The following is an 18,063-nucleotide window of genomic DNA, read 5'->3' on the forward strand; positions in this document are numbered from 1 at the left end:
CTGATCCCAAACTAATTGTCAGAGTCCTTTAAATGGATAAAGTCAGGGATAATTATTTCTCTCCTTCAGCCTCAAAATGAAGAACTAACAAAATCAGGCAATCTAGTGATCTGGCTAAGATCACACCCGGTAAGGCAGAGCCCTGGAAACAACCTAGCTCTCCTAACTGGATCCAATCACCTGTCAGCACCAGAAGCCAAGCATGCCTAGTTATCCTGCTAAATAGGTAGACGTGATAGAAAGTGGTGATTAGCTTCAACAGTTAGAAGGTTCTCGAAAAAGAATCCTGCGCCCCACGGCCAAATGCCAGCACCCCTTGCTGGCATCAAGTAGTCCTGTGTGTGCCCTGCCTCCTCTCCAAGCCTTTACCACTCAACTCAGCAAAGAACAGAGGTGGCCCAGAGCCGTGTTTGCATTCATGGTGGGAAATGTTCCTGGGCTCTCCTGGTTGGACAGGACAACCACTTCTCTCCCACCCCTGGAGGAAGGACAGGACTAGACCAGCAGAAGTCGAGTGTGGATGAAAAAAGACCAACATCCAACCTTTACAGAGTAGTTTAGGAGACTAAATAAGAAGTTGCTTGGGAGGAGAGGGCAGCAGGGAGCACAATCGAATACAGAAGAAATTTGTGTTTATCATTAGAGTGTCTACTCAGACCAAAGTTTATTCTCTAGCAGTTTTCAAGGGCTTTGTGTTCTGTTTTGTTTTCTTGCTCTGACAGGAAGGGCACGTATGTCTTGATTTCTCTTCTCATTTATAATCATCAGCCCTTTTCCTAAGGGTCCATAATTAAGCTATGAGACAAACGTAGGCTCTTAAAGAAGTTTTTTAAAAGGGTACATGCCACACAGGAAGTAGGTGACCAGAATTATTTACCAAGCCACTAATTCAATCAACAAACACAAGTTCCTATGAGGGAGACGGGAAACAGAAATAAAGAGTTCCTATAGTAACTGCCCCCAAGCTAGTTCAGGCTGTGGCCACAGTCTGGTTCAATTTAACTGACATTTACCTTAGTTTTTAAAAAGTAGGGGAGCATTTCTTCAAGTTTATTTCACACTTTGGTTCCTCATTTCTGGGGTAAACTGGTTTTATATTAAAATAGATCTGGTACACTCACACTTCCCAAAAAGAAAAAAGATATGACAAGTTCATATATATATAAATATATCAAGAGAATGAGAAGATAAGCCACAGGCTGGGAGAAAATATTTTCAAAATAGGTATCTGATAAAGGAATGTTATCCAAAATATACAAAGAACTCTTAAAACTCAACAACAAGAAAATGAACAACCTAATTTTAAAATGGGCAAAAGATCTAAACCTGCACCTCACCAAAGATATAGAGATGACACATAAGAATATGAAAAGATGCTCAACATCACATGTCATTAGGGAGCTGCCAATTAAAACAATGAGATACCACTACACACATATTAGAATAGCAAAACATCCAAAACACTGAAAACACCAAATGCTGGTGAGGACGTAGAAGAACAGGAACTCTCGTTCACTGCTGATAAGAATGCAAAATGGTACAATCACTTTGAAAGACAGTTTAGCAGTTTCTTATAAAACTAAGCATACTCATGCCATAAAATCCAGCAACTGTATGCCTGGCTATTTACGCAAATGAGTCGAACGCTTAGGTCTCCACATAAAAACGTGCACATGGAAGTTTACAGGAGCTTTATTCATAATTGCCAAAACTGAGAGGCAACCGAGATGTCCTTCAGTAGGTAAGTGGATAAATGGTGGTACATACAAACAATATTATTCAGAGCCGAAAAGAAATGAGCTGTCAAGTCATGCAAAGACACAGAGGAACCTTGAATGCATATTACTAAGTCAAAGAAGCCAATCTGAAAAGGCTACATATTGTATGATTCCAACTATATGACATCAAAGAAAAGGTGAAACTATGGAGACAAACAAGACCAGTGGTTGCCAGGGGTTAGAAGGGAGGGATGGATGACTAGGTGGGGCACAGAGGATTTTTAGGGCAGTGAAACTATTCTGTATGATGCTACAGTGGTGGACACATGTCATTATACATTTGTCCAAATTTAAAGAATGTACAACACCAACAGTAAATGCTAAAGTAAACTATGGACTTGGGGTAACAATGATGTGTCAGTAGAGGTTTGTCGATTTTAACAAACATACCACTCTGGTGTGGGATGTTGAAGTGGGGAGGCTATGCACGGGGTGGGCTGCGGGCAGGGAGCATATGGGAACTCTCTGTACTTTCTCCTCAATACTGCTGGGAGCCTAAAACTGCTCTAAAACATAAAGTCGATTTTTAAAAAAATTATATATGTGCATATAAAAGATCCTTTCCCCAGCTTATATCACATATAAGCATACACCCTTTGTCACAGCTCATTATAAAAAATTGGCAGTGCCATCATATTAGGAAAGAATCAAGGTGAAATGTTTTAAAATATAACGTATTCATTCATTCAACAAATTTTTTTGAACACTTACCATGTGCTACCCATTATGCTGAGTTCTGCCTTGTGGAGATTTCATTCTAATGACATAATTTTTAAAACCCATGGCTTTCAAAACCACCTACTGTTACCAGAAATCACTGTCAATACCTGCTAGAGGGACTACTTTTTTTAAAAGTGATCCATTGAAATTCACCAAGGTTCCCAGGTGTGGGGAAAAACTGTTGACTTTCCAGGTCAATAACTGGAAAGGTGTTCTTCCCAGAGTGCCCCATCTAAGCATGATCAAGCATCAAAGATGCGCTAACCTCCTGAATATGCAGGACACTGAGACCAAAGCGATACGTTTCTTGTTAATAAAACCCAGAGAGAATGGTTCCTGTTTTGTCAGTTTGGGTAAGATCTTGACAAAGTTCTCAGAAGAAAATATATGTAAAATGCCTCTCTGAATGAATGTAGGCCCTTTCCCCCTTAACTACACACATTTTAGCAAATTAGAGCCGTGTGCAGATGACCCAGGCTTGACCCTCTGCAGGAAGAGGAAACTAGAGAGTTGCAGGTGGCCCTCCTCACACTGGCTGGAACACCGTTGCTAGCCTCTGGATGCACCATGCATGACTTGCTGAACAAGTGCAGGGACCCCCAAGAACTGTCCTATCATTTAAAATGACTAATGTGCTTATAACAACCCCTGCACACTATGTTTATACCGAGGCTTCCAAAGCACTGTGGGGCCTTGAGGTCAGGGAAAGAGAGGCCTTAGCCTCCGGAAATGGGTTCAATCTTGTGACAAGTAAAAGCCTCTTCACCCAAAAAGGAGAGGCTGCTGATCTTTTTAGCATCCGCATTAATATATGATGCAATAAAACCCAATTCCATACCCCATACAAATCATGCTACCCTTCTCAGAGGTAAAAACAGAAGGAACTATCTTCCTTCCTCATCCCAGCCTTTTTTTTTTTTTTCATATCTGTAGAAGCACGGAAACCCCTCCAGTTTTCTCTGATGTGCAGCAAAGAAGTCTTTCCTAGGAGATGTGGTAGAAGGTGTGCATGACAGCAATGGGGAAGGTACTGAAGCAATAGCCCCACCCATGCTACCCAACATCAATAAAACACCATCATTTAGCACTGATCAAGTTCCTACAACTCAGCAATACACAGATCTGCTCTCACATATTTCCAGAGGGTGCTTACATTTTTGGGCAGTCATGCGAAAAGGATGAAAATTAACTAAGAAAATGATCCTCTGATCCCTCTCCTACAAACTGGCAACATGCAAGTAATGTTTCATGCCTACATTTTTGCATTTTGAGTCATTACCAATTCATCATCAACTCACAGTGCCTGAAAGCCCACCATATGCCAGGTTGTGTTCTGGACATAAAGTCCCTGCCATGTGTAGAGAATATGCAAATATTCCAGCACACGGTGGAGGCTCATTCAAGTTTACAGTCATCAAGAAGACATTGAGCCTCAGGTATTTCAGACAATGCAAAAGGTTAGAGGAGAGGCTAAATGTGGCCTGGAGTGGTCAAGAAAGTCTAAGGAAGGGGTGAGACTCGGCCTGGGGGGAGAACAGAAAGAATTCAGATAGGCTGGGAGAAAAGGGAAAAGAATTCCAGGTAAACAGTTCTGTGCCCAAAGGTCTTATTATGGATTCTAAACCTGGTCTTTCCAAATGATGGCCATGGGATTATGAGGGCACAAAAATAATGAATTGATGAAAAACCAGGGCCTCTCACATGAGATCCATTAGGATGCATTTAGAAGCCCAACAATATTCCTGGAAGGAAATTTGGAAAGTGAAGGACTTCAGAGGAAGAAGGAATAGATCCAGCAGTTTTCTCCCAGGGAGAACAAAGACACACCGTTCTGAACAGGCTCGAGAGTCGACAGACCTAAATTCCAGTCTATCTCCAGAATCTGGGACTCCAAGCAAGATTCTTAACTCCTCTCTGAGCCCCAGTTTCCTCCTTTTTAGAATAGGGATAATAATATGTAAATCATCAGATTAAGGCAATGCATAGAAATTCCCTAGTTCAACAGCTGATACGTAGATGTTCAATAATAGTAACTCTTGTCATCACGTAAAAAAGAAGCATAAAAAACTTTCCAGGGGCTTCCCTGGTGGCGCAGTGGTTGAGAATCTGCCTGCCAATGCAGGGGACACGGGTTCGAGCCCTGGTCTGGGAAGATCCCACATGCCGCAGAGCAACTGGGCCCGTGAGCCACAACTACTGAGCCTGCGCGTCTGGAGCCTGTGCTCCCAACAAGAGAGGCCGCGATAGTGAGAGGCCCGTGCACGGCGATGAAGAGTGACCCCGCTTGCTACAACTAGAGAAAGACCTCGCACAGAAACGAAGACCCAACACAGCCATAAATAAATAAATTAATTTTAAAAAAAAAACAAAAACTTTCCAGTTAGAGATAAATGAGCAACTACAAAACTGCAATGTCTTTAAGGAATGTTTGATGAAAGTCTGATCTGTCTTGTACTTCTATATGCCACATTTTTAATCCTAGTAGACTGCTTGGGCTATAAAGTCAAATCGACATAACGGGAGTCAGTGGCTTAGTTGCAAGTAGCAGATGACCCTTGTAGTGCTACTTTCTAGAAAGCGCATTGAACCTTCACAACTGAGAAGAAACCATTACCTTCTTCAGTCCAGGAACGTGACAAAAGTCATCGGTTATTCCCTTGGGATTAATCCATTCCATACCCTGCCTATAGAGTTTGAAAATTTAGGCTGGCAAAGAACCTTTTCAACAAACTTTTAATGAGTGCCTTTGTACTAGACACTGTGATAGATCCATTTAGGGTCTCCTAATGCAGGAGCAAAAGGAAAAACTCTAAGATGCTTTAGAGCCACAATTGCGATGAACTCTTACAGGTCTATGGGAAAGGCTTCATCCTCTTTTTTACAGAAAAAGAAAGACATCAATTAAGATATATGCATTCTTTTAATTCTTTTCCTCATTCCTTCATTTATTCATGTTTTTCAAATAACATCCTTTGTGCACAGAGAGGCACAAAGGGCAGGGTAGAGAGAGCCATTGCCCTCAAGGCATTTACATTTTGAAGGGGAGAAAGACATCATCTATCACAAGGAAGACCAGAGATGGGTGTCATCCAAAGGATGCAAAGTACCATGGAGATGAGATTAATCCTGACTGGGAAGACTTCTACAAGACTTGTGCATCAGCTGGGCTAGGATTTGGAGAAAATAATCAGGGCAGTGCAGGCATGGAGTTCAACTTGATGGAGACACACAGGTGGAAGAATGTCTGGGGAGCTATTTGCTGCAAGAACGGGTAGGTAATATGAGGTGGCCCAGGTCCAGCGGAGAATAGAGGTTAAGTAAACACTGAATTGTTAGGGGTTTTGAATGCTAAACTTAGGAGTTACCTTTCTGATTACATTAACACTACGTAGTATGTACTAATAAGAAACCTGTTAGGAGAGGGGGGAAAAAATGAAGGAAAAGAAAAAAGAAGTAAGAACTTAGATCAAAGGAAAAGCCCAAATGGCATTAACATAGGTTCACACTCAAGATCTCTTAATGACATTGCAGCTTTTTTTTTTTTTCACTCTACATGAGCAGGCAAGGTCTTTCTTGTCCTAATTTATCACCTTTAACCAGCTTTTACCCTTTCTCCTTGCCTTTACTAGACATTAGAAATTGGGCAAATATGTAGATTCTGAGGAAATCCAAAGGGCTTTGGGGGGGAGGGAGAGGAAATGTGATGCAACGCCATCAGCCTTAATCATCCAACCTTCAGCCGAGGTCACCCTTCCCAGGCCAATTCAGCTACATCACCGGTTCTTCTCAGTCTGATTTCTTTCCATTCACTCCCTTAATCCCAGTCATTTTTGAAGGCCATCTATGTTTTCCTTTCTGTAAAGTAAAAGGTAGCCAGACTTCCCATTTATGACCTTTGTTCACTATGGTGCCATCATATTCTCTTCGGGGCCCAGCTAAACTTCTAACATCAAATTTCCCCCAACGACAACCTCCACTTCCACCTCCACCACACACACACACACACACACATAGCCAATATGTTCCAACTAGAAATCATCTTCCGAATTCACAGAGCCTTTTCTCTTCATTTCGCCACTCTCATGCCCTCAGCCTCAACAACTGGGTTTTTCCCCACTCTGTTCTTATCTCACACAAGATGCTTCATCTCTTCTAGAGAAGCCCGTGGAAAAGGTTCTGCATCCCCCTATATAGGATGCAGGGCTCTGTGCCTACCACATCATCATGAGCCTTGGGTACTCCTGCCTCACCACCCAAATGGCATTTTTCAAGGTTCATTTGGCTCTTAAAATGTATTCCACTTTAAATAATATCCCTATGTTGGCTTGTTAAGAGAAGAAGGCAAACACTTGAGTACAGCAGCAAAATAAACAGGGGAGGGGAGAAAGGAGAAACAGAGGCTTTTTAGGCGGCGGAGTTCAGTTACACAGGAGTGACACTTGGACTGTGTTCAAAGTTGCCCACTCATCCATCACAGCTCCTCAAAGACTATATTAACTTGCTAGCCATTATCCAACCGCCTTTACCACACCCTTAGTCCCATGGGAGGAGGATAACGCCATAGGGGACGCAGAGTATTCATGTCACCTGACAGGTAAAAGACAAATAGGCCAGCTATCAGAGCAAGGATAAAACATCACTAGATTGAAGCCAGTCTAATGCTCACGTAGCAATGGGTGGGTGATTCATTATTTGGGATGGGGGTGGAGGCGGTTAGGAAAAAGGAAAATCGTGGAAAGTCCCAGAGGAAGTGGTCATCCAATTCTCGAAGCGTGGCCATAAGGTACACAGCGCGCCCCTGTTGCCGCTGGCTCCCGCCCTCAACCTCTTACTCGCCCCCTCCTCCCAACGCGCACTTCACCCCGTGCCTTCACTCACAGTCCTCAGCTTCGGTGCTCTCCCTGGGTGAAGGTATCGGCTTTGCCCCACCGGCAGACATGGACATCCGGCGTTGGGAAGCCTATCAGAGCTAAACGGCGACCACCCCTAGGACGACGAGCTGCTGCCCATCTACCCACTCATCCTTATTGTGCCATTTGCCCAGTCTGATGGCTGCCCAAGCCGCTGCTCTGAGCCAGGTTAGAATGGAGCGGAGAGAAAAAGGGAGAACACATTTCACAAGGACCCAAGATGACCCGCTGGCCCCCCTCGGAGTCTCCCACCCCCACCCCCCAAAAGCCCCGAGTGGGGCTGGGGGCGCGGAGAGACAAGGCGAGGGGAGCGCAGTCGGTCCCCGTCCGCAGCTGTACACAAAGCCCTTCACCTTCTCCTTTCCTCCCAAGCTCCTCCCTGGGCTTCGTTTTTCCGAGGGTCTCTGATGCCCCCTTCGGTGGTCGGCGGGACGGTCTGACTGCCTCTCCAAGCGCTGCCTCCTCCCTCGCGTCTCAGCCTCCTCCTCCCCGCCTCTCGCCACAGACCCCGAAGAGACCTCTGTCCGGGCTTGGGGGCCGCCAGGAACACCCCCCTGCGCCCGGGGCCCCGGAGCCCCTGCGCCCCCGGGGCGCGGACAGCGGTACAAGTTCGCCCAGCCGTTCCGCCACCCGCTCTCGGGCGCACACCCCATCCCCGCAGCGGTCGGGTCGGGTCCCGATCAGCCCCATCCTCAGGAGGCGTGGGAGCCCAGCCGCAGCCACGCTCCTACCTGCGCGGCGGCGGGCGCGGCAAGGAGCGAGGGCACCGCGCGCCCCGGCCCGAGCCCCGCGCCGCGGCGCGTCTGCTCTCGTGCTGCTGCTGCGGCGGCGGCTGCAGCGGCCGCGGGCTGGCTGGCGGACTGGCTGGTCGCCCGGCTGGCTCCTCGCTGGGGCTTCCTGTAGGGCTGGACAAAGGACATTTCCTGGGAGGAGCAGGGGAATGTTCCCAGCATGCCTCGATTTGTAGTTCCCGGGGACTTCCTGCCACCACAGCAGCGGGCTCCCGGGAGGCAGCTCCGGCCAGACTAGGACCCCGGGCCCGGAGGAGAGGCGCTGCCCTCTTCCCTAAGCGCTCCCGGGAAGGGGGCGGCGCGTGGATCCGACCCTGGGCCCCGCCCCGCGGCGCACGCCGAGCCAGCGGTCCCGGAGGGCGCGGGTCCCTGCGCGGGAGTCCCTAACTGGGGTCCTGCCGCTGAGCTGTCGCAGTGTGCGGGGGGACTGCGGGGGGAGAGGCCTTTTCTTTAGAAATGAGGAAGTTGGGGATGGGTTCGCTTTAGGTCATCTGGGATTTTTAAAATAGATTTTCTTTTTCTTTTTCCTTTTCTGTTTTAAGCCACCGAAATCCTGCTGGGGGCGGATTAAATAACTTGACTGCTCACCAGGAATTCAGGTTCCTTAAGATCTTGGCGCTTCATCCTTAAAACCATAAGAGCTGATTGTTCCCAGATCCTGACCCGATGACATTCCTCCCTCCGTGGTTGGCCTTGTCCCAGGCATCTTTTCAAGAAAAGTAATTAAACTAAGAGATTGAAAACAAATTACATGAATTAACTAGAAGACACGTAAAAACCCGTGTGCTGCTGAATGAAGAACTTGCTGGACTTTCTGCTTATCTTTTCCTTTCCCCTTTAGGATTCAGTTTCCTGGGTCCTACAAAACAGATGTGGCCGCTGTATAGCGAGCGCGTGGGGTGAGGGGGTTAGGGAAGGAGGACATTGGCTACCAGAGAGGAACTCCGCTTCCAGACTATCAAGGGTCTGCAACATCCTCCACAAATTCCTGTCTAATTCCCAGGACCCTCGTGGGAAAATCAAGGAAGGGCCACTTAGAGACTACATGACTAAAAACTGTGTTCTCTCACAAGGAGAGCGATCAGAGTGTAGTGAATGGAGATAGGACGTAAGGAGGATTTCTAGGATCCTCTAAAATGTGTTTGAAAAGTAACAAGGTAGTAGGTCATAATTACCCGTCATATCCACTTGGCCTCTCACATTTCAAAGACATGAATTGGAACTTATGGTGGAGGGATTTAGTTTACATTTAAGAAAAGTGGATCCACTTTGCTTTTCTGCTGTAGTTCTCTTTCTTTGGAGGTCCTTAACTTACACAGGCATAAAATGGGCTGGATTAATTTAAGGTGTAGAATTGATGAGAAGCACACAAATATGATCACCTTCCTCCCCAAAATTCCTGTTGCATGTCACTGTGTTGACCGTCCACCTAAATGAATGGGGCTGTAATCCCTGAATTTTCCAGACCCTACAAATTACTGCTCCTTAATGGTTTGCAGTCTGGTAACATTCCAGTGAAAGCGTGCCCCCCACCAAAAAAGGATAATTGATAATGGTGGTTTGGCAAATCTAGCAACCTTTTCTAGTGTTCAGCTTGAAAAAAAAATTATGCACTTGCATGTAGCATTTACCACGGTCTACCAGGCCTTGGTTGAAGCTATTTTCTGCCTTGCTTCTAATATGGTACACTCTCCTCCTCCTACGTTTCTAATTTCAGGTCATGATACCTAAAACTTCACTATCTCCATTGCATACCAAACCTGCCCCTCATTTTATTTTGCCAACCTAAGTTAATTCGTTACTCTAACAAATTTATTTAACACTAACTATTCACTATGCCTGGAGTAGACAAAGAACATTTAACAGTAAGATATCTGCAGAGTAACCATCAATAACTTAACTACAAGCTATGTCTTACCCTCAAGAAGCTCATACTCCAGTTAACATCACACAGACAATTACCACATGGTATTTAACAAAGATGTCTGTGTTCCCAGAAAGTGGTGCTCTTTCCATAAACTCTTTTGTTCCAGGGAGAGCAGGAGTAGGACAGGAGTGGCCAGAGGAGGGAACAGGAGATGAAAAAATGCAGGTAGTATGTAGGGACACTTAGTGTGTGAAATTTGGTTGTGAAGCGGGTGGAGGTAGCTGGGCAGGAAGGAGGGTCTAAGGAGGATTCTCTGTTTGTGGGGGGTTTATTTGGCTTTTAAGATGAGAGCTCCTTGTGCATGTTTAAATCCTGATGGGAAAGGTCTAGGAGACAGGCAGAGGGTGAAGACAGAGAAGAGAGAAAGGATAAGGGATTAGGCATTCAACAAATGCTTGTTGAATTAACTAATGCCTGTTTCGGATCATTGCTGAAGATGTTGAAATTGAAATTAATAAACTGCACATTCCCAGCAAAGATATGCAGAGTGTGAGACCAGACAGAAATGACATTCCTTTCTCCCTCGTCATGGGCCCTCTCCCAACCTCCTTATCCTCAGGGGAAGGTAACAGGCAAGCAGATAAAAGGAGGGAAAGAAGGGCTCCCCAGCTGTTAGAGGATGGATGTATGTCAAGTTTTCCAATTTGACAACAGGTTCAAAAGCACACAGCAACTTCAGAAAAGTCTAAACTTTTAAGACTATGGGTTTTATTATGAAAGTAAGCAAATATTTTACCTTTGCCTTTTTTTTTAAACTTTACTTTGAGGTAGGCTACATAACTGTTCCCTTCCTCACCTTTCAAAAGGGGAATTGCGCCTACACTTTTTAAGCTTTCAAGTATAAGGTGGACATCTGTTGTTTTTCTTACCCTCACGAGCATCCATCTTCCCCTTTTCTGATAACAGCAACTTTGGGGAAAATAACCCCCTTCCCAGTCCTTAGTCTTTGCGGTTTACAGAGTGGCAGATCATGGTGGGTACAAGATCAACACCTGCCAATCAATCTATTCCATTGCTGTACAAGGGATAAGCTAATAGAAGAAGAGCTGAGAAAAGAGGGGTGTGTGTGTGTGTGCGTGCGTGTGTGTGTGTGTGTGAGAGAGAGAGAGAGAGAGAGAACATAATCACAAGCAAATCCTTACCCTATTGTTGATCATGCCTGAAGCCAAGATACCCCCAGACTTTTTAGCTGCATGAGCCAAAACATTCTCTTCGGGCTTAAGTTACTTTAAGTTCCATCTCTTGCAGCCAAGAGAGTTCTATACAGCTGGTCATGGGGTGTAGTAGTGCAGATCCTTAAATGTGCAATTGGCTAAGTTGAGGAAGGGTGAGAGTAGAAAGGGTCCCTCTGTACCAGGTGAGAGAATTGGAAATACTTGTGATATGGTAACCAAAAAAACTGAGTGAAAGGTCTCAGACCCCAGCATTTCAAGGGTGGAGTTTTAGAGGTCTTGTTTGACACATGTCAGGATTTTTGAAGGTTTGGGCTACTTGTAGTTTTTATAAATGTTCTAAAGAAAGAGACATGCTGATGTTCAAACTGGGCCTGTGTAGAAGCAGTGAGGAAGAAATTACAGCCTGGCTAAAAGATGCTCTTTCTGCCTCTAGCTGGCAAACTCCAAAGGTCAAGAATCAGATATATTGAGCCATGCCAGGTTGGAAAAATGAAATGCTCTGCTCCTTCCAGAGTGACAGCAAAGGCATGAAGGTAAAAAAAAAAAAACTGATAATGGAAAGACTGTTTCCAGGGTCTACATCAGACTCCTCCTACTGTGCCATTCCTGTCTGAGGAAGGGAAGAATTAATCCCATTTTAAGTACGGTGACCATATCATTTATCATCCAAAATGGGACAATTTTGAGCGTGAGTAGGGATGCTATTAATAATTACACTGGGGGACTTCCCTGGTGGCGCAGTGGTTAAGAATCCGCCTGCCAATGCAGGGGACACGGGTTCGAACCCTGGTCCGGGAACATCCCACATGCCGCGGAGCAACTAAGCCCGTGCGCCACAACTACTGAGCCTGTGCTCTAGAGCCCGTGAGCCACAACTACTGAGCCCACGAGCCACAACTACTGAGCCCGCGTGCCTAGAGCCCATGCTCCGCAACCAGAGAAGACACCGCAATGAGAAGCCCGCGCACCGCAACGAACAGTAGTCCCCACTCGCTGCAACTAGAGAAAGCCTGCACACAGCAACGAAGACCCAAAGCAGCCAAAAATAAAAATAAATTAATAAAAATTTAAAAAATAATAAAAAAATAATTACACTGGAGTGACATTCAAGAGCAGGTCACCCTAATTAAAAGAGCCACATCCACTAGGACACAGCCTTGCATCAAGAGGCCAAAATCTGTTAGTCTCCTTCACCCTCAGTAAAGTGATTCAAATTGCCCCTAGGCAGAGGTCAGGATGGCAGTCATTAAGCTGAAGACTGGAAAGTGAATCAGACCTAAGGCTTTTCCTTGGAAGACAGAACCCCCCTAGGCCAGTGTCTAGAGTGCAGAAGGACTCCACACCACTGAACTACATTAGCAAGTGGAAGCCTAAAGCAGTGTAGTCCCAAAGTTGGGAACTCTCCCCGATTCCCATCGCGGTTGTGGTCACATAGGAAAATAGTCAATAAGAATCTTTCTTGAGAAATAAAGTGGAGATAGTTAAATTGATCTCTACCTCTTCATCCTCCAGTTCCAGGGCTAGATCTGTAACCCAGGCCTGCCAGTCAGCACCTCCCACATCCCACAGACCAGTGATGGGGCAGGTGGGGTGGGGGTGGGGGTGTCAGGCATGGGCATGTGACCCGGAAGCTAAGGTAAAAGAAGCCTGCTTTCTCTGTTGGAATTGCTAATTGAAAAGACAACACAAACTGAAGATGCTGGAGGGCGTAGCCTGAACATCGAGTCAAAACAGAGAAGAGAATAGCAGAGAGAGGGAGAAACAGAGAAAGAGTTTATTTGAGGTCTTCAGTTCAACCATTCCCAATCTATCCCTGTTCTTTTCAGTTCCATGAACAACTACATCCATCCCGCCATCATAATGTGATTTGTTTACTTATCTAATTGAATAGGATTTCTGCCTGTTTCAAGAGAAATAATTCTGACTAACCTCGGAGATTCGGAACGTTTCTCGGTGTTTCTCATGGTGAAAATTCTCAGGAAAGAGGGAGGGGAAAATAGGACAGGGATAGACTCACCTGAACGACAGCTACCCATGAAGTGTTCTTCTCAGTAGACCCCCTGCTGTTGCCAGCCAGCGCCAGCTTTCTAATTCCATCATCCAGGCTGGTGCGGCAAACTGACCACCTTCTAGGATTGAAATGACACGGACACATCCATCAGTCAGTGCCTGACTGTTGGGAGAGCTCAGCCGTGTTTTCCTCCTTGTACTGGTTCTTTTGCTTAAAAAAAAAAAAGATTTTCAACCCTTACAGTTATTGTTTAGCCTGATTCTCTTGTTAGTAGGTAACATATAGTTTTTTGGTCTTATGTTTTGTTTTGTTTTGTTTCCTAGTGGCATGCAGCTGCTTCCTCTTAAGTCCTAAAACTTGAATTCCCACATCAGGGCCTTTTCTCCTCTTCTGCCTGGAGTCAGCCCTCCAACTCCAGTCCCAACCTTTCTGAGGGGAGCTCCTTCCCATCCTAAACCTAAATGTCACTTCCTTATACAGACTTTCTCTGGCCACTCTCTCTAAAATAGTCTCCCCCTTTTCTCTGTGAGTCTTTCATTTTCTTCATATTTGAAACACTTTATTCTCTGTTTTCCCTGTTTCATTTCTCTCCTGCAATTAGCATGTAAACTCCATGAGAGTAAGTTCTATGACTGTCTTATTCATAGTTTTGTCCAAAGAATCCAGCACAGTGCTCAGCTTTTATAGCAGAAAAGATATATGTTGAGTACATTTAATAAAGAAATATTTTTTAAGCAGCTGAGAGGAGCATCAGTGTTCACTCGTGGGCATCCTCTCTTGGATACACTTTTTAAAATTGAAATAGAGTTTCTGTTCAATATTATATAAGTTACAGGTGTACAATATAGTGATTTGCAATTTTTAAAGGTTACACTCTATTTATAGTTATTGTAAAATATTGGCTATATTCCCCTCTGTATAATATATCCTTAGAGCTTATTTTATACCTAATAGTTTGTACCTCTTAATCCCCTGCCCCTCCCCCTTTCCCTCTCCCCACTGGTAACCACTAGTTTGTTCTCTATATCTGTGAGTCTGTTTCTTTTTTGTTATATACACTAGTTTGCTGTGTTTTTTAGATTCCACATGTAAGTGATATCACACAGCATTTGTCTTTCTCTCTCTGACTTATTTCACTTAGCATAATGCCTTCCAAGTCCATTGAATACAATTTTTTAAAGTAAACTTTCTATTAAAGTATAATGTGTAAAAATGAATATTTCATTAAAATCGAATGTGTTCAGATGTTGAATATCTTATTCCCTAGAGGAGAATTTGGGGGAGGGGAAGTGAGAATATTTCCCATCTGATCAAAGGCAGTGGAGGGAAGAGGACATTTTCACCAGAATTAGGTGGGCTGAGGGCTGGCTCTGAAATAGTCGACCTCCTACACATGTTCCCCTGAGTGTGAGCACAAGACTGTGGGTTTTTTTGTTTTTGTTTTGTTTTGTTTTTCTGAGCTACATATAGCCTGGAACCCTTTATCCCTGAAGGATGGGGAGAGAAGAAAAATAAATTGTGAGCCACAGCAAAAATGGGTATACATGTCAAGGTATAGATTTCACTCACCTCTGTACTCCAAAGATTAGAAAGATACTTGGTTCACTAATCTTTTAAAATAAGTCTGTATCTGACTTAATGGAGAAACTTTAGATGCCCTCTCTCTAAGGTTAGAAGCAAGATAAGGATGGCCAGCATCATGCTACTCTTCCACTTGGTACTGGAAATCTATGCCAATCCAATAAGAGAAGAAAATCAAAGGTATAAAGATTAAAAATGAAGAAACATAACTGTTATTTGCAGATGATATTATCTACATGGAACTTATTATAAACCAGGAACCATCTATTTGTTTAGTATTCACTAATCATCTCTATTTCAAAAATAAGGAAAATGAGGTTCCGAGAGGCCACGTTTACCCAAGGTTGTTCAGAAGTAGTCCTCAGAGGCTGAATTTAAGGCCTCACGAGGCAAGAAGAAAGAATAAGAACATTCACAGTGAAAGTGTGAAGAAGAGAGCGGTGAAGTTCCATCCATCCGCCCCGTCATCCATCCAACCATTCATTCAGTAGTTGGACGCTTATTGTGTTAGTGTATGTTTGCTCCCTTCCATGCACACTGCTCGGTGCCAGGGATGCTGAAATGAAAGTTGCATGTCCTGATCGCAATCTGGTGGAAGAATAATACCACATGAGGAGATGACTCTGTGACTAAGCTCACATAGCAAGCAATCGAGGCACAGGAGAAATTGGGATCATCAGAGATTGCTTTCCCAGTGGTGACACCAGAGCTGAGTCTTAAAGAATAGAAGTAGGTTTTCTGAGCGAGCAAGGAGCTGGGCATCAGGTGAGGGAGATGCTGTAGAGTAGGGGGTGGGGCAGGATGGTCATGCAGAATGATAATGACTGAGGCTAGTGTATTTTTAGGCATGAGCCCAGGACTTGAATGACATTGTGAGCCATGCTAAGTAAGGAATGTGGATTGTGGACACAGCACTGGGGTACTGAGACGGACTGAAAAGAAAATGGCTCACTCCTTATAGGTTGAAGGAGGGCGTGGAGTTAAACCGATTTGTTTTCTTTTACTGTGTCTACACTCAACAGCATCAATTATCACTTCCATTGGCATGCTAATTTTCCTGTAATTTACCACTAGTCACAGCTTTTTAAATGGTGTTACTAAAACTTTATCCTATTCTGAATAAGCCTGCTTTAGCATTGAGCAGACTCGACAACTGGTACCCTCCACCCACTCGTCATCTCTTTTCTTTGAAGCGTTGTAGCTTCATCACTAGGTTTATCAAGTAAGAAGGTCCCCCAGTATGGTTCCAGTGAAGCAGAAAAGATAAATCCATTTATTCAACAAATATTTACAGAATATTTACAGTGCTAGGGTACAACAGTGAATAAAACATGCTTCCTACTCTCAAGGAGCTTGTGGGCTCAATTTGACCAAACAGATAATAACATTTAACACCAGAATCAGCAAACATTATATGATACTATGTAACAAGCCTTGTTCTATATGCTTCCATATACGAATCCTTCAATCATTTAATATGCTCAACAACCCTATGAGGCAGGCTGTAAGAGGCACCCTTGCCCAATTCACCCTGCTAGTGGGCTCGGAACTGCAGCAGTAAAGCTCCAGTATCTGTGCTCTCATCTCTTTCACCTTAACGGCCTGATGACAATCTAATGTGATAAATAACATGATGCAGACAAGCTGCATCAGAGTAGTATCCAAGGCGCTACTAACCCAGTCTTAGGGGTCAGGAAACATTTTCTGGGAAAGTTTCAAGCTGAGCCTGGAAGGAGGAGTAGGAGCTAGCTAGATGACAGAGGAAGGGAGGGTTAAAGGAATCTTCTGTGCAAAGATTCTGAGCCTAGAAAAGACTTGGCATTTACAGCAGAGCATCCTGGAAGATTAAAATGAGGCCAGGATGAGGGGGTGGGCGTGAGGGTGGGGAAGAATAGAAGTAATGTTGGTGTTACTTCACATTTTAGGGCTAGAAGAAATCTCATAGACAAGACAATGGAACTAAGTTCCAGAAAACCCTGAGCTTAAATATTATATCCCTTTTAAGGCATGATGACCTTTTTTCTTCAAAGCAAAATCAGAATCATTTTTTGGATTCATGGATTCATTTAGGTAATAAGTTTTAGAAAAGTATTTCTTACTAATTACCTTATTAATTACATGGAGGTATGTATTTAAACATTCATCTTTGCTGAAAGGAATAAAATTGCATTAAAACTAGGTATAAAATTACCCCACAAATCAATTACTACTATGATTGAAAGGTCATTCTTATATTCAACATTTATTTGTTGAGCACCTACTATATGTCAGGCCTAGTGTATGACACCAGAGGACACCTCAGGGACGATAACGTGTCCTTGAGCTTGCACTAGGCATATTGCAGCAAATCCTAAGTATCTTAGAAAGTCTGAAAGCATGGTTTTCGTACTTATAGAACATATAAGGTTTTTTGTCCAAACATCTAAGTTCACAGATGAAGAAACAAGGAAGACTAAGTGATTTACCCAAATTCATATACCTCAGTGTAGTGGGGTGCTGGTCACTTGACCTAGGGTCATACTCCCAAGCCATTACTCTTTCCAGTGACACCTCACTCCCTTATATATTCTGAGCCATGCGTTCAAGAGAAGTGTTTGCCAACAAGTTGAGGGGTGTTGTAAGTCAGGATTCCCATTGGAGCCCTTCTATACCAATCTAACCTTCTCCCCCGCTCACAAGGTAACAGCCTACCTATGGCCAACGTTGTCCAGTTTACAGAAATGTTTTCACATTTATTATCTCAGTTGAGCTTCAAGGGACCCTAAGAAGTAGACTCTGTAGACATTAACATCCCCATGGAGATGAGGAAAATAAGTTTTAGAGTTCCAGTGACATGAGCACGGTTACAAAGTAAGAGCCAGAAGGGCAGGATCAGCTGCCCCAGACCTCAAACCACAGAGGCGCTCAAACATCCTGGGAATAAACCCGAGATTCTGTGCCATTTAACTCAGGTTTCTACCAACACTCCCAACACAAGTGATGAAATGTAAACTGGATCTATTCTCACTGAAGAAGGAAGTTTCCTTGGATAGAAATGTAAAAACACTCCCAGGACTGCAGATTTATCTTTGCTGAGATTTTCTGTGATCTACACATGCATATTTCTTGGTGTAATCAGAGTCCTGCCCCAATTCCAAGAGGACCTGAAACTGACAGCTGAATTCCAAAAC

General features: G+C 44.2%; 1 protein-coding gene across 1 annotated transcript in view; it reads right to left on the reverse strand.

Annotated features, from left to right (window-relative positions):
* The window catches only part of ZNF697 (zinc finger protein 697), a 30,092-nt gene extending 21,502 nt beyond the window's left edge, over positions 1-8,590 (reverse strand). The window contains exon 1 of the mRNA XM_059929034.1: positions 8,140-8,590. The gene's annotated coding sequence lies outside the window, so the exon portion shown is untranslated. The remainder of the gene's footprint in view (positions 1-8,139) is intronic.
* Positions 8,591-18,063: the final 9,473 nt, after the last annotated feature.

The sequence above is a fragment of the Balaenoptera ricei genome, chromosome 1, assembly GCF_028023285.1.
Source record: "Balaenoptera ricei isolate mBalRic1 chromosome 1, mBalRic1.hap2, whole genome shotgun sequence".
Taxonomy (NCBI): Eukaryota; Metazoa; Chordata; class Mammalia; order Artiodactyla; family Balaenopteridae; genus Balaenoptera; species Balaenoptera ricei.